Raw genomic sequence first — 14996 nt, forward strand, 5'->3', positions numbered from 1 at the left:
TGTACATTTTTCCTTGTTTGTTTGTCCTTATTTCCTCTTCAAACTCAATACCATGGTCTTCAATGCGAATAGCATACTCCTCATTAAGATCCAGGTAAACGTGAGCTCCATGGCGATTAGTCTTATAAAAAGAGAGTATATGCTTATAGCGCACTATCGTTTCGATTTCTGAATGAGTCGAATAGGAAGACATTTCAGATGTTGATTTTGAAAAGGTGTCTGAGACTTCTTCAAAGATAGTGTCTAAGTGTTCGCCTTGATTAACACTCTCTTCGGTGGATACTCTACTAGCAGTCTCTCCAAATATGCCTTGGTTTCCTAGTATATGACCAGATCTAAGATTCATATAGACTTGTGAAGCCCTGGATAGAGTACTTACCGTCGGATTGACTTGTTGTCAATTTCTTCCACTTGACTTGATTGCAACTTTTGTCAAACTTTTAATTCCTTGTCTGCACCCTGATTCCTGTATCAGTTTTAATCAAGTTAGCTATTTTTTCACAAAGACTGTACAATTCTTGCTAACTATTGTGACTAGTCTATGTGTATCACTTCAAATCAAGCTAAGTGAGTCAGCAGTTGAGACTTTCAGATTCTACTTTTGCAAAAAGTCAAAGGACTAATCTGTAACCTGGAAACTGAGTGAACATGTATCAATTTGGACTCGATTGAACCCAAAATTTCCCGGTGGCCTTGTATTATGTTGGTCTAACATTGTACAAGTTCAAAAGTCAAAAATGGTGTCTCGTGTAGCAGTAGTAAATAATTGTGATTATTTACTTTTCTCAAATTTTTACACTTTCTGGCTTGATTTGCCAAATATGACAAGTTTCACTAAGTTTGGACAAAATTTGTTCAAGTTATCAATTGTTTCGTATCCGCAGACTCAATTTTCAAAAATCTGGCTTAAGTTTGACTTTTGTGATCCAAATTTTACCAAAATTGATTTGCGTGGTCTACTTGATATGCTTGACCTTGTGATATACTCAAATGTGCAAGAATATCAATTTTTGTAGCAAATGTAAACAATTGCGATTATTTACTCCGGCTATTTTTTTGCAAGTTTTTGTTCCAATCTTGACACAGATCTATTAAGCAGCTTAACTTGAGGTCCTAGCCAAGTTTCATCAAATTTGGACAATTTTGTTCAAATGGTTATCAATTTTGTATCTGTAGACTGACTTCGTAAATTTGGCCACAATTTTCAATCCAATGATTCAAATCTTGCCAAATTTGATTTATGGGTTTAATAGAACATGGTAAAGCTAGTGGTATGCTGACTTGGTCAAAAAAGTAAAAAATGGGACAGATGTAAATAATCACGATTATTTACATCTGGTAAATTTTTACATCTTTTTGGTCAATTGAGCATGTACACATGTCTATCACATCAATATAAGCCTATGAATCAAGTTTCCTTGAGTTTGAACAAATTTTTTCCCAATTTACACTCAAGTTCTCAAAAGTCAGTACAAAATTTAGTTTTTACCCAATTTTTGGTATGTTTAGTGATCCAAATTCTATGGGCCTTTACAAAAGCTGTGTGTACACATGCATAGAGTCTGTGGTATCAACCTTGGTCACTTTTGAGCCAGAAATAAATAATCGTGATTATTTACTTTAAGCCTAAAATGAACACTTTTTGCACTTTTTCCCTGGACAGTCTCTTCATGAGCTATTTTAAGCCTCTGAGTCAAGTCAAAACTTCATTTGGCCTAAAATGTCAAGAAAAAGTAAATAATTTGTGTTTTTGCAAACTCTTGAAATTTTTACCTCAATGTGTCCTTGAGCTTACCCACTAGTTCATACAACTTTTAAAGCATACTCTCCAGTCGGATTGAGTGATTGGCAGTCTTCTGGTGCTATTTCTAGCCGTAGACCTGAAATTCTGCAACTTCATATAACAACTCACAACTGATTCTTTTGGAGAGAGCAATGTTCTGAAATCCACCTCGGATTCTACTTACCCTACTCCTAGGTTCTATTGCAATGGGGTTGTGGAAAGTGTCCACAAACACTCGTTTCTTGTTTTTTATGGTTTTCTGAGCTTTGATCTTAAAACTTGTCTCGTCCATCAATCATTCTCAAAACCCTAATCTAATTCTACAATCCTACAATCCTAAAGGTACTCAGCAAGTACGATTACTTCCAAGCTACCTCTACACAGCAAAATATGACAATCTTAAGCTATGCGGTTTTAAGAAGAAAGTTTTTAATCTACGTGATCCTAGAGGAAGTTAAAGGCTAACTTCACAAGATGCTCGTGTTTTTTCCTAGTTTAGGTCTCTTCGATCCCCGACAACGGCGCCAAATGTAAGACGGGTGTCTAACGTCACTCCTATCTTATTGCAGACATAGAGAGAACCACGAATATAATTGTCAATCCATGGGATGAAGCCAACTCGACTAGTGCATAGAGGCTACAAGAGGTTTTCAATCTCTTGGAAAACAACAAACAACTCACATCTAACTCAGGCTACACTCAAGTGACTGAAATCACCAAAAGCCAATCGCTCATCGTTAACAAACCACATCCGTTGCAGCATCAAACGACATCCAAGTGTAACGAAACTTCTAGGACATGTTTATAAGACCTAAACAGACATGCTTATGGTCTCAAATCTCACTGTAGGTCAAGTACAAAATTCACAATTATTAACAGCAGTGAGTTTTTGACCTAGTCATTTTCGACCCAGAATGCATCTAAATGCTTAGCAATGATGCCCCAATACCCCGCCTATACTTAGTTTTTTATTTTGAAGTGTAAATTCTTACTTATGATGGAATTAGGCCGTGGGTCGACGATGCCACGAGCTATGAAATACCGTGAAATGCTTACGTCAATGCGTAAAGCTCTTACCTGCGGTTGCAACAACGCAACAGACGCGACTGCAATGTGACAATCGGGGAGGGAGTAGGAAGCGCAAGAAGGAGAGAAGTGAGCACCGTTAGCTCATGATGTGTTTCTATTATCCAAAAAACTTACAAAAATTGGCTTTTATACCTTAGCCAAGGTTTTTGGTGGTCAAAACTAATAATTTGGGAACTCTAACTAAAGAAAAGTTGATACAATCTAAAAGCTTGTAGCCCCGGCTCATCAATTACAATATTTATCTGGAAAATAGGAGTTACAATATTTCCGATTCATCAAAATAATAGATGTTTTTACAATGAGAGCTCTGAAAAATGGTATCCAAGTTAGCTTGCTGCTAACAAGGGTCTTGGGCTCATTTAGGAGTTCCAATTTGTATAGACTAAGGCTAAGGGCTTAATTCAATTGTAATGCATAGTGACTTGAGGTCCATGCTAGAAAAGAGCTATATGCTAAAAGATAAGTCATTCTTGGGTGAGGTCTCCTCTTTGTAGAGTTGATGGTCATGAGGCTCATGGGCTTTCCATGCCCATGTAGCTCCTGATTTCTACTAATAAAATGCACTTTCTTTCTTATTATTCTTCTTTGTTCTTGATTATGTGAAGTGAGATTGTATTAGTGTGATGTTAGATCTCTAATCCCTTTTCAAATTAATCTCTTCTATCCACACCATTGGCCATGGTGTGTGAATGCTATGCCTTCCTTCTCTTTCTCTCTCTCTAGAAAGTGTGTGATTAGTGTGTGTGCATGCGTAGTAGCATTGAGGGGATGGACCGGAATGGCCACTCTAATGCAAAGTAGGCATGCTAATTGCATGCTTGTGTAGGTGTGTGATTAAGAGTTGTGATTAGGGTAATTGATGAGAAGGCTAAATTCAATCACATGATTGTGTGCAAAGTGATTGATGATTAGGATTGTGTGTTTGATTAGAGAAAGTCCCTTCCATGGCTTCTCTCTATGATGGGAAGAAGGACCCCTTGAATCCTCTTATTTATTGTGTCTGCTAATGACACTCTCACACTTCATTGTGTGATGTTTCCATGCCCTAGCCGGGTGATGCTCTCTCTGGATTGATAATTTTGTTGGAGTTAGCCTATGCCACGACTACCTCTTACATTTGGCGCCGTTGTCAGGGTCCGGTAGCCTAAGCTAGAGGAGTACAGGATGCTTTGATAAGAGTAATTTCACTACTAATTTCATCGATTTTGAGTGTGTGTAACTCAATTTTATTTTAATTTGATTGTGTGTACAAGTAATTGGAAGCTGATTTTTGAGTTGTGAATACCCCAAACCCCTAATTTCACCCCCCAATTTCACTAGTATACCCTTACTAATTTTGCTTCATTTTCATGCTAATTTTGACTAATTTCATGCTAGTTTCATACTAACAACCACTAACTTCTATAACATTTGATTAATTTTGCTAACCTAACCCCACTAACCTTTGATGTGTAATGTATGTTACTCCCCTTATTATAGGAGGCGGAATCATCACTCTAAACAAGTTAAATTGTGCTAATTTGTTGATTTGAGTGTTTGATTTTTTACCTACATTGGTCAATTTTGGAATCAATTTGGTGGTTCACACACTTGTGTGTGCAATGATGCGTCTTGACGTGGAGCAAAAGAAGAGATTGGAGTGTGATTACGATGAAGTGCACTCACTTGCTCATTTCAATTCTTAATTGAGTAATGTGGTTCAATGTGTGCTAATCACTTCCTAAAATTAGGTGTGTAAATCAATTGACATACACTTTGTACCTAACTTGCTTCACTTGGAATGAAATTAACGTTCAATTTTGACTAATGAATTTTGTGTGTAACAAGATAATTCTTAGTTCTCATCAAGAATTCATGTGTGTGTAAAGATCATTGTGTGTATAATGCACCAAAGATTGAAAAAACTACCATAAAATTCAAGTTTTTGTACACCTAATCTTGAGTGTGTGCATGCATAGAAATTGAGGAATTGATGACATATGTGAGTAATGATACCCAAAGTTCAAAGTATGTTTTGTCATCACAAACCAAAATGACAAATCCGATTGGGTTTGGATGATTAGGGCTATTGGATATGAGCAATTAATATTGCGATGATTATTGCTAACTCATTTTGTGTGGAAGAAATAACTAGTTGATGGATTTAAATCCAAATCTTGTTTTTGAATTCTTCTAGCTCCAAGTGTGTGTCAAATGATCTTCAATCGGAAGTAATAGGAATAGGGGAATGGAGTAGTATTGTAACCAAATTAGTGAGAATTTTAACTTTTTTGATGAAGAATTGGCTTGAATACTCATTAGGTTGTTCAATACTTGATGAGTGTGCATATGTAACTGGTGCTTACATATATGTAACTTGTGCTTACATATATGTGTGCAAATGTGCAAACAACTTTGCAATTGGATCAAGATGGAAGAAAGGGTGCATGAATTCGATTGGGTCAGCTTTTGCACATCATTTTTTATATGATTGTTCTTGAGTTCACATACACACTCTTTTTGTGGGAACATCCTCATGGAAATATTTCTTCAAAAAATTAAAATAAAATTTAGGATCGACCCACTTGCCCTGGCTTGGTGCTACCTCATGACCCTACCTACAAATTGGCCATGGCTATTTTGTCTTTCTCTCGCTCTCCTTGCAAATCCCGAGCCCACATGTTCACAATCCTCTTCACTCTCACACACACACATACATAGATCAAAACTCACTATGTTGTACCTACAATGCTCATTGTGGCTTGTCACAAGCTACAGGTATTTATGAAAAACAGCCCCGAACTCAACCCCGCCTTCAAAACCAAACACACACACACACACACACACACACACACACAAAATGGGTAATCGACAGGTGATCTTGTGGCCCACTCTCTCGCCCACTTGAAACTTCTTTCGGCTGTTTACAATCAACAACCGCCTTGAGCTGGCCCACCCCATCTATTTGCAGCTGGCAATTTGGCATCAAACCACATTGAGCACGACTCACCATGGAGTACGAGTTTTGAGTCCTGCTACACTTTGGCAAGCCCACTTTGGATGTCTTCAAGAGCTCCCACATTGCCCACACAACCCGCATTGCGCGGCTACCCGCTATTGGCAAAACATCCTTTTGCTCATGATAATCTTCATTGCATTGTTTCAATACACACATGATCTTCTTGGCTGCCTTGGTTCGCTGCCTTGTGCTCATTTGAGCCCACACAACCACCCATATGCTTTTTGCCAACACTAAAGACCCAAAATTTTCCCACACACTCATGACCCAAACACCCCTAATCCACAGTTTTGCTCATGCCGGACTAGGCGGTTGGGCCTTTTGCATTCTCCCTTTGTGAACCCACAAGGTCACACTTGGGCACATTTACAAAGTTTTCATTCTGCCACTTCTGCTCATCATTTGACTCGGCACCACATGAAAGCTAGTCCACTTTCAACTATCGCATTCTCAGGATATCTGGCCATATACACACTCAAAACCATACACCCCAAAAATATACAAACCTTTGTGTTGGTCGTGCTACAAACCCTCAAATTTTCTCTCAATCACCTTCTCCTTGCCTCTATCTCGCTCGCTCTCATCTGCAATACTCAAGAAAAGAATCATTTAAAGAAGACACAATGAGTTTTTTCTATTAAAAAGAAGGGGGGAAGAAGAGGTTCCCACCCCTCTCTTCACCTCGACATCAGATTATGAATGAACTTCATCTTGAGCCGCATGAAGAAGTGATGGCATTGAAATTTTTCGGTCCATAATGTGTATGCAAGATGCATTCATGCAGTCATGATTGTACTTTTAATGGAGAAGTGATAGTGTAGGTTGCATAGTGCTTGAATTGAATAAAAAATAGTGTAGGTTGCATAATTGCTTATACATTTTAGTGCTTGAATTGAATAAAAAATAATTGCAAAGCACTAAAATTGAGCTTGTTTGATGGCCAAAAGAGTGCATTAAACTTTTGGGGGTTATGATTGATTATTTTTGCTTGAATATGCTTAAGAACACTAATGAATGTGCTTTATTTTGAATGGTTGGGGGCAAGCATGAGCTTCCATTAATCCAAGAGGAGTCTGCATTGCAATATAGTGCAATATGTGGCTATTTAGAGCCAATTCACTTTGCTAAAAATTGAATGATATCTGGCTTGACCCAAAATTTCACATTTCATTTAAGCTAGTGCTATTCAACTTTTAATCATAATTGAGAGAATGTAAAAATTGCAAAATTTGCTGATGTAGAAGCATTATCTCTCTCATTTTTTACATGTATACATAGATTTGCTACTAAAGAGCACCATGTGCATAACCAAAGGCACTTTTTTTCCCTAGGGTTTTTTCCCTTTGACATATTTGGGTATTTGAGACCTCAAATTTAGGTCTTCAATAATGTTTTCTTGTGTGTTTTTCTTGGCTTTCAATAAATGGCTTTTGTAGCTTGTGTTTGCTAACACTTAGGTTCAAGAAGCCAGGTTTGCAAATAAAAGGAATCAAGAGGCCTCTACTAAAGTGGATGCTTTGCTCGAGGATTCTCAAAAGAGCATGAAGAGGTGAAATCCTTCCATGTTATGCTCGTTCTTATCTTTACATCTCTTTGCTTGCTTGGATTAAAGATTTTGCTTTGAAGCTATGGTTCCTTTCATTTTCAAAAGCTACACATACATGAAAGTTTCAACACTTTTGCTTTATGAATATTAAACACTTTAGAAACTTGGTTTTATGTGTGTTAATCATGGATAATTTGCTTTGACCTTAGGTTAATGTAAGATCATTGCTTGTTATTCTTGGATTCCTAGTGATTGTCTTAATACTCCACTCATTTTTAACATGACCTAGGGCTATGATTAGGCTTTATTTCCCTTAGTCCATTTTTCATAAGCACTCTCATTATGAAAGAAATAAACAAATGCAAAAAATGAACAATGAAGCAAAAAAGTGTCCAAATAGAGTAGTGAAAATGCTACTAGACACATGAAAATAATCTTTCTATGCTAGGTTTGTGTCTATGTGGGGCCTAGCACTTTATTGGCACTTGGTAAGTGAGGAGAACCACCTCAACTCGCTTGGTCAAGGCCCTAAACCAATGCCCTCGGCTGATAGGGGTTAGTCGTCACCTTGGTAGGCTATAGACTTTTGGAACACCTCCTTGAGGGTTCAAGGAGCCAAAACAACAGTTGTAGCTTGACTTGCCTTGGGGTGGTGCCTTGTGATGTGCTTTACTTTTTTTTATGAAATGCCAAAAATAAATCTTCCATGTGCTTCATTAAAGCTATGTGACAATGTACTAATAGATTAGGAGCTTCTTTGTGGCCATAAACATGATAAACTTGGATGCTTTATTAAGAATGATCATATAGTTTTTAGGCTAGTAGGTTTATGAACTTGCATTAGCTAAGGGTCATAATTGATTGCTTGTGTTATATGCATAAATTTAAACTTTTTAGTGGTTTAATCTTCATAATAGTTTAGGTGTTTTTTTGCTTTATGTTGTGTAACGGAGTTGGACTATGAACATTGAGAATAACGAAATTTAGAGAACTGTAGCAGTGAGTATTTTTATGAGAATACTTTGAGAATATAGACAGAGAACTTGATTAGAGGTAGAAACATAACCATTATAATTAATTAACTTGTTATGAACAACACTTTGCAAGGGAAGAATTAGAGAACTTGACAACAATTGAAGACCAGATTTATGTGGAGCCAGTCCCCCCTCCAAAAGGCTTTTGTATTATAGCTTCTCCCATAAAGAGAAACTTGGTACAATACAAGCTTTGTGTTTCTTGAGACCTTGATGGTGCAATGAAGATAGAGAACTTCATGCACCACAATTATGCCCGTAGCTTAATCTAATGAAAGCATTACCTTGTTCCCGGCCTCAGTCCCAAAGACCTCAAACACCTTTGAAGGTAGAGAGAGCTAGAAGGGAACGAGGGTAGGGAAGTGGAAGAAGAATTATTCTTACAAGAAAGAAGTAGTGTCCTCTCATACCATTACTCATAGATCTTATCATAGCATAGTCGCATAGTAATGGAGATGAAGAAGATGAAAATCATAGCATTGAAGCATGGCTCTTGGTTGGATTTGCATTCCATAACTAAGAGTGTTGGAGTAGGCTCTCAACTTCTCAAGCTTGGAGAAGGAGATGGAGTTCTTGCACTTTCACAAAGTGAGAATGAGAGAAAGTGAGTGTGTGTGAGATGGACTATACCCCCCTTGCTTGCTTTGGTCGACCCCTCCTTGTAGGTTGGGCTTGGAGCTCATTGGATCCCTCTAAGCCTAGCCAATCACATGCACAATGCATTTCAAGCAACATGGGTAGTCTTTGGACAAGTGTCCTCCTTACCCCTTTGAGAGAGAGGGCATAATAACACCTAGATAATTGTTTAATTAAAGTAAATGCTCATTGGGACCTCTCTCAAGGACATCCAACGGGCTTTAGGCATAGTATGGGAGCAACCTAGCTAGGAGCTTGACATGTGTCTCATATGCCTCTTTGAGCAAGGGGTGTCCCTTGAGTGAGGGGAAGGTCCTTCTCTCTCATCCCCTACTTGCATGGCTCGCCCCCTCATTGTAGGCCTTGGTTTGACTTCAAGCTTCTCAAGGACCTTGTCCCATAAGCATGACAAGCACCTCAAACACCTTAGTCAGCAAGCACGACAAGCACCTCAAGCTTGGGCCGAGTTCCCACCTCAAGCTCAACCCTAGCTTGCCTAAGTTCTTAGGTCTAAGGACTTTTAACACTAACCTTTGGAGGTCTTTAATGAAGCTAACCCTAAAGTCTTTTAAGCTCCATTAGCTGGCATTTCTCTTTGCTAGACCATCTCCATTTGGACCCATTGCCTTTGGTCCCGTGTCGAGATAAATCTAAAAGCACATGTCCCTATTCTAACTCTTGTTCTCGTTTATTCTCCCCAATTAAATGATCACTTTAATATGAGAAGATAATTTGGGTTAGTTAGATATTAGATTTTATGACATTACCTCTCTCTTGAAATCATAGTCATCCTTGACTATGAGGTAGAGGAGATAAAGTCTTAAGTCATTAGTCTATGTTTCTTAGCAGGTAGGGGATCCCTTTTTACCCTTCGACATCATACCATAATAGATCACTAATGTATTTGGTGCTCGGGAGACTTAGTTGTCGCAAGCATGTCTGTTCTTGAGTCCATATCATACTTCCAAAGTAGAGTGACAAATTCTACTTGGTGTTTGAGAGACGTTGTCATCACAAACATGGTTCTAAGAATGCATACTACTTAAATTTGTGCACAATAAAAAAGAGAAATAGTATTATAAGACAAAAACATGTTTCATTTTAAAAGTATTTACATTTTCTTACTCTAATGTAGCATTGTAAGCATTGACAAGGTTCATACTATCCTTAAGATGTGTTCCTTGCATCCATCTAGCATCTTCAAAAGGATAATTTTAAACTTAATATGATACCGTTGGATAATCTTAACATGTCTTAGTACCTTGTCTTCATGTCGAAGAATCCATTTGGGTTGAAGCACCTCTTCTTGATCTTCGATCTCAGGTGGGTCATCAATGATTGGTTCTTGTGGTGGCTCACCTTTGTAAGGCTTAAGTAGGCTCACACGAAAAGCATTGTGAATGAGCCAATGGTTGGGCAACTTGAGTTGAAAGTCCATCTCATTGATTGGTTTTAGGATTTGACAAGGACCATAGTATCTTTTTGCTAGTTTAGTATAATACTTTTGGTGGCCCATAGGATTTTTGCCCGTAGTTTGCCTCAATCGAGCCTTGGGAAATTTGAGTAGGACCCAATCATTTTCCTTGAAATCTAAGGCCCTTCTGTGCTTGTTAGCATCAACCTTTTGCCTTTGTTGCGAGATGAATCTAGCCTCCTTAATCTTTTGGAAAGATTCTTGAAGGTCTCGGCTATATTCATCAGCAGCGAAGATCTTCCCATGTACCTTAAGTAGCAAGGGACTTTTAGGTCTTCCTTCAATGATTTCGAAAGGTGCCTTCTCCCAGTAATACGGACAATGTTATTGTACGCATACACTACAAGAGGTAGGTACTTTTTCCATTGTGAGCGTTGATCTACTTCAGTAACATAGGTCTTAAGTAGATCGAGAATCGTAAGGTTGTCTATTTCACTTTGGCCATCCGTTTGTGGGTCATAGGCCGAAGAGAAATTGAGCCTAGTACCTAGATTCTCAAAGAGACCCTTTCAAAAATTACTTGTCATTTGAGAATCTCTATCCAACACTATTGATGTTGGCAAGCCATGGTGTTTAAAAATTTGGGATACGAAGAGGGTTGCCATTTGGTGTGCCTTAATAGTCTTTTTGACAGGTATAGAATGTGCTTTTTTGCTAAACCTATCTGCTATTGTCCATATTCCCGTATTTCCATGGATGGACTTGGAAAATCTAAAGATAAAATCCATGGATATGCTCTCCCATGGTGAAATAGGAATTGGCAAAGGTTGGAGCAATCCAGTTGCTTCCCCCTATGAGGAGCATGGGATTCATACATCACTTTCTCATGAAGAGAATGAGTAACACATAGCCTATTGACATGGAGAAGATAACCATCCTGCAAGGTGAATGGTTCTTCTTTCTTCCCTAAGGCAAGGGCTGAAATTAAATCTTTAAAATCGGGGTTAGTAGCATTCTCATCTATCATAAAAGATAGATCATTGTGAGTTGCTATGGACACCGCATTGGCTCTTGGCCATCGTGATAGTGTATCAGCTACTTGATTGTGTTTTCTAGCTATGTGAGCAATATGAAAATTGAATTGCAAAAGAAAATTTGCCCACCTCATTTGTTTGTCGGAGAGCTTGGTTTGCGTGATGAAGTACTTAAGACTTTGGTGATCCGTGCATAGGATGAATGGAGTCCCCAAAAGATAGTGCGACAACTAGTAGCTCCTTCTCGTAGATGCCCAATATTCGCTTGTCAAAATTGAGTCTTCGACTCTCATATACTATGACATGCCCTTCTTGAAGCAAAAATGCTCCAAGGCAATCTCCACAAGCATCACATTGGACCTCAAATGGTTTTGAGAGACCCGGTAGTGTAAGCACCGGTTGAGAGATAAGCTTTTCAAAAGCAATTTTCTCTTTAGCAGTCCATATGTAAACATTTTTCTTGGTCAAGTCGTGTAGTGGTCCTGCTATTTGGGAGAATTTAGCTATGAAGCATCTATAGTATGCACACATACCAACAAAGCTTCGTAGCTCATGTAGATTCCTTGGGTTAGGCCATCCTTTTATTACCTCAAGCTTGGTTGGATCCATATGGATACCATCTTGAGAGACAATATAACCTAAGTATTAAATCTCTTGGAGGAAAAATTCACTCTTCTTTTGGTTAATGAAAAGTTTATTCTCCCTCATAGCTTGAAAAACTACCTCGAGATGTTGCTTATGCTCCTCCAAAGATTTGGAGTAGATGATAATGTCGTCAAAAAACACTCCATTAAACTTGCGGTAGGATCTAAAGATTTTCTCCATTAGGCAGTTGAACGTGGCTGGAGCATTTGTCAAACCAAAAGGCATGACAAGATATTCATAAAAACCAAACGTTGTACGGAAGGCGGGTTTTACGATATCTCCATTCACTATCCTTATTTGATGATAGCCACTTTTAAGGTCAATCGTACTGAAGTAGGTTAAACCTAGTAGCTTATCAAACAGATCTTCTACTCGCTGTACGAGAATTCTATTTTTGATATTGATACAATTTAGTGCTCGATAGTCCACACACATGCGGTACGTGCCATCTTTCTTTTGCACTAAAAGGACTGGTGAACAAAAGGGAGAGGAGCTAGGCCTCACCATCCCCTTGTCTACCAGCTCATGCACTTGCCTCATCATTTCCTATTGTTGAGCTGTACAAGGAGGTTTAATAGGCAGTGAGCTCCCAGGTAGAAGCTCTATCCTATGGTCATCATCCCCTCGTTTTGGAAGTAACTCCACAGGGATGTCATTGATGAATATATCTTGGAATATGTCAAAAGACCCCAAAACTAGCTATCCTTGCCTTTTTCAATCAAAAATGCTAAAGTCTGTTCAATCTTCCCTTTCACTGACCCAAATGAGATGAAATTGATCACATGCACTCAATACAACATTTAGAACATGCCTTTGGAGTCATGCTATGGTTTGGTCTCAAAATTAGGCCTTGGACACAATTTGGGTAGGATGTCTGGCAATTCTTGTCTTTTGGCTTTGGTCTGTCAAAATTTGGTCAAATTTCCACTTTCCAGGTGAAAATAGGGTAAACCTACCTTCTCAACACACTGGTAACCTCAAATTTTCAAAATTTCCACCAGATCACCCTGTAGACATTCTACGCGTAGGATGTCTACTGCTGATTTTTTGAGACTGAAGTGTCCTTGATGCTTCCTTATGCTCTCAGCCAGTGCAAGTATGCTTCACAATTGCAAAAACATGCAAAAATCACTCAATTAAGCCTTTTTTGAAATTTTACGTTTTCTGACTCCTCCTTTTGGCTTTTGGTCAACAAAAATAGGGAAAAACACCCAAGTCAATATGCTACTAGGGTAAAACCTACCCTCTAAACCCACTGGTGCAGTCAGAATTTTCAAATTTGGTCTCCAGAACCCCCTTGAGACATCCTACGCGTAGGATGTCTATGTTTACAGAATTGTAGGTTTTCTTCATAGAACCCTTGCAAATGCTCTTTTATATGCACAACATCAGTCAGTCATACAAAAATATCCACAAAAGCTTGTTTAATGTATTTTTACCCTCAAAAGCACACTTTTCCATGATTTCAAATGCAATCAAGCACAATAGCAAATAATTCAGTGCTGAATAGCTCTAGATCAGAATCGGATCACTTACCTAAAGCTACTCCTACAAATCATATGGGGTTTTGCATCTATGAGTAGAAAAACGCTTCACTGCCACACACGGACTAGTAAACGCTTTTATCACCTCACAAATCACTCGACCACCAACAACTACTCTAATCCACAGATCTTAACTAAACCTATCTAGTCGCAGACCCTTGGCAAGACACACGCTTCCTGGCTATCCACTTGATCGCGGAATATCCTCTTCCGGATCCACTTAAGAAAAACACTTTCTTTAGCCGAAACTAAATCAAACAACCATCACACGAGTGTTAGTAGGAAACCTACTTAGGTCCTTGTGTCCCCGGCAGCGGCGCCAATGTTGGATGGGGCAACTCACATACCTATGAAGTGCATGCAAACACTACCTAGATCAACATAATGTCAATCGAGGACACAGATGACACGATAGGCACACGGAGGAAATCTCTTAAGCTTGTCAGGCTGAGACCATCCTACACATACAACACTCAGGAAGGCCAACTAAACCACAATCAAAAACCTCACTGCTCTCAACTACACCACCTAGCCACATACACACATACGAAAGGTAACTCACCTAATCATGCCAGATTCATACGAAACTTAAGGAACACCATCCCCTCACTAGGATACACCTGTCCCTAAGCTTCTACACTCAAAACCCTCACTCTAAACCCATCTGCAGAAAACGCGTAGGATGACAGAGCAAAATTTTGAAAGTGCCCGAAACTGAAATTTATGAGTACCTATGCGTAGCTTATGTCGCCACGATTCTATAGACTACTAGCACGTAGAAAACAGACATCATTTGATACACTTACGACCACAAATAGCTCGTAGATGCGTCGGCGTGTGCGCTTCGTCTCGCGTGGAATGCTTGACGTTGTCGCGTAGCTCTCCTCGAGTCTACAACAATGGTGTAGTCGGATCTCCAATGTGTTGAGAGAGCCGCGCGTAGCGAGAGGATAAAGCTCACGCTGACTCTCTTTCTCTCTCACACACAGTAGACGACAGCGCTAAGTTTTGATTATGATTAAAAGTCTTCTTTACAAAATGACCTAGGTACCTTATATACTAAGGCTACCTTAGGTTTAACCAGAAATGGGGTTGAAAGGGTCAAATGGCTTTGTATTTACAATCTGGAAGTGCCATTGTACCCCGACTTCTGAAACTAGAATAACTAATCATTACAAATGATGTTTATAGCCATAATCCACAGCATTTCATAACTCGCAAAAGATAAGACTTTGGTACAAAACTTGAGTTATGTTGTGTTGTTGACCCAGCG

This window comes from Adiantum capillus-veneris, chromosome 22, assembly GCF_014529385.1.
Source record: "Adiantum capillus-veneris isolate H3 chromosome 22, ASM1452938v2, whole genome shotgun sequence".
Taxonomy (NCBI): domain Eukaryota; kingdom Viridiplantae; phylum Streptophyta; class Polypodiopsida; order Polypodiales; family Pteridaceae; genus Adiantum; species Adiantum capillus-veneris.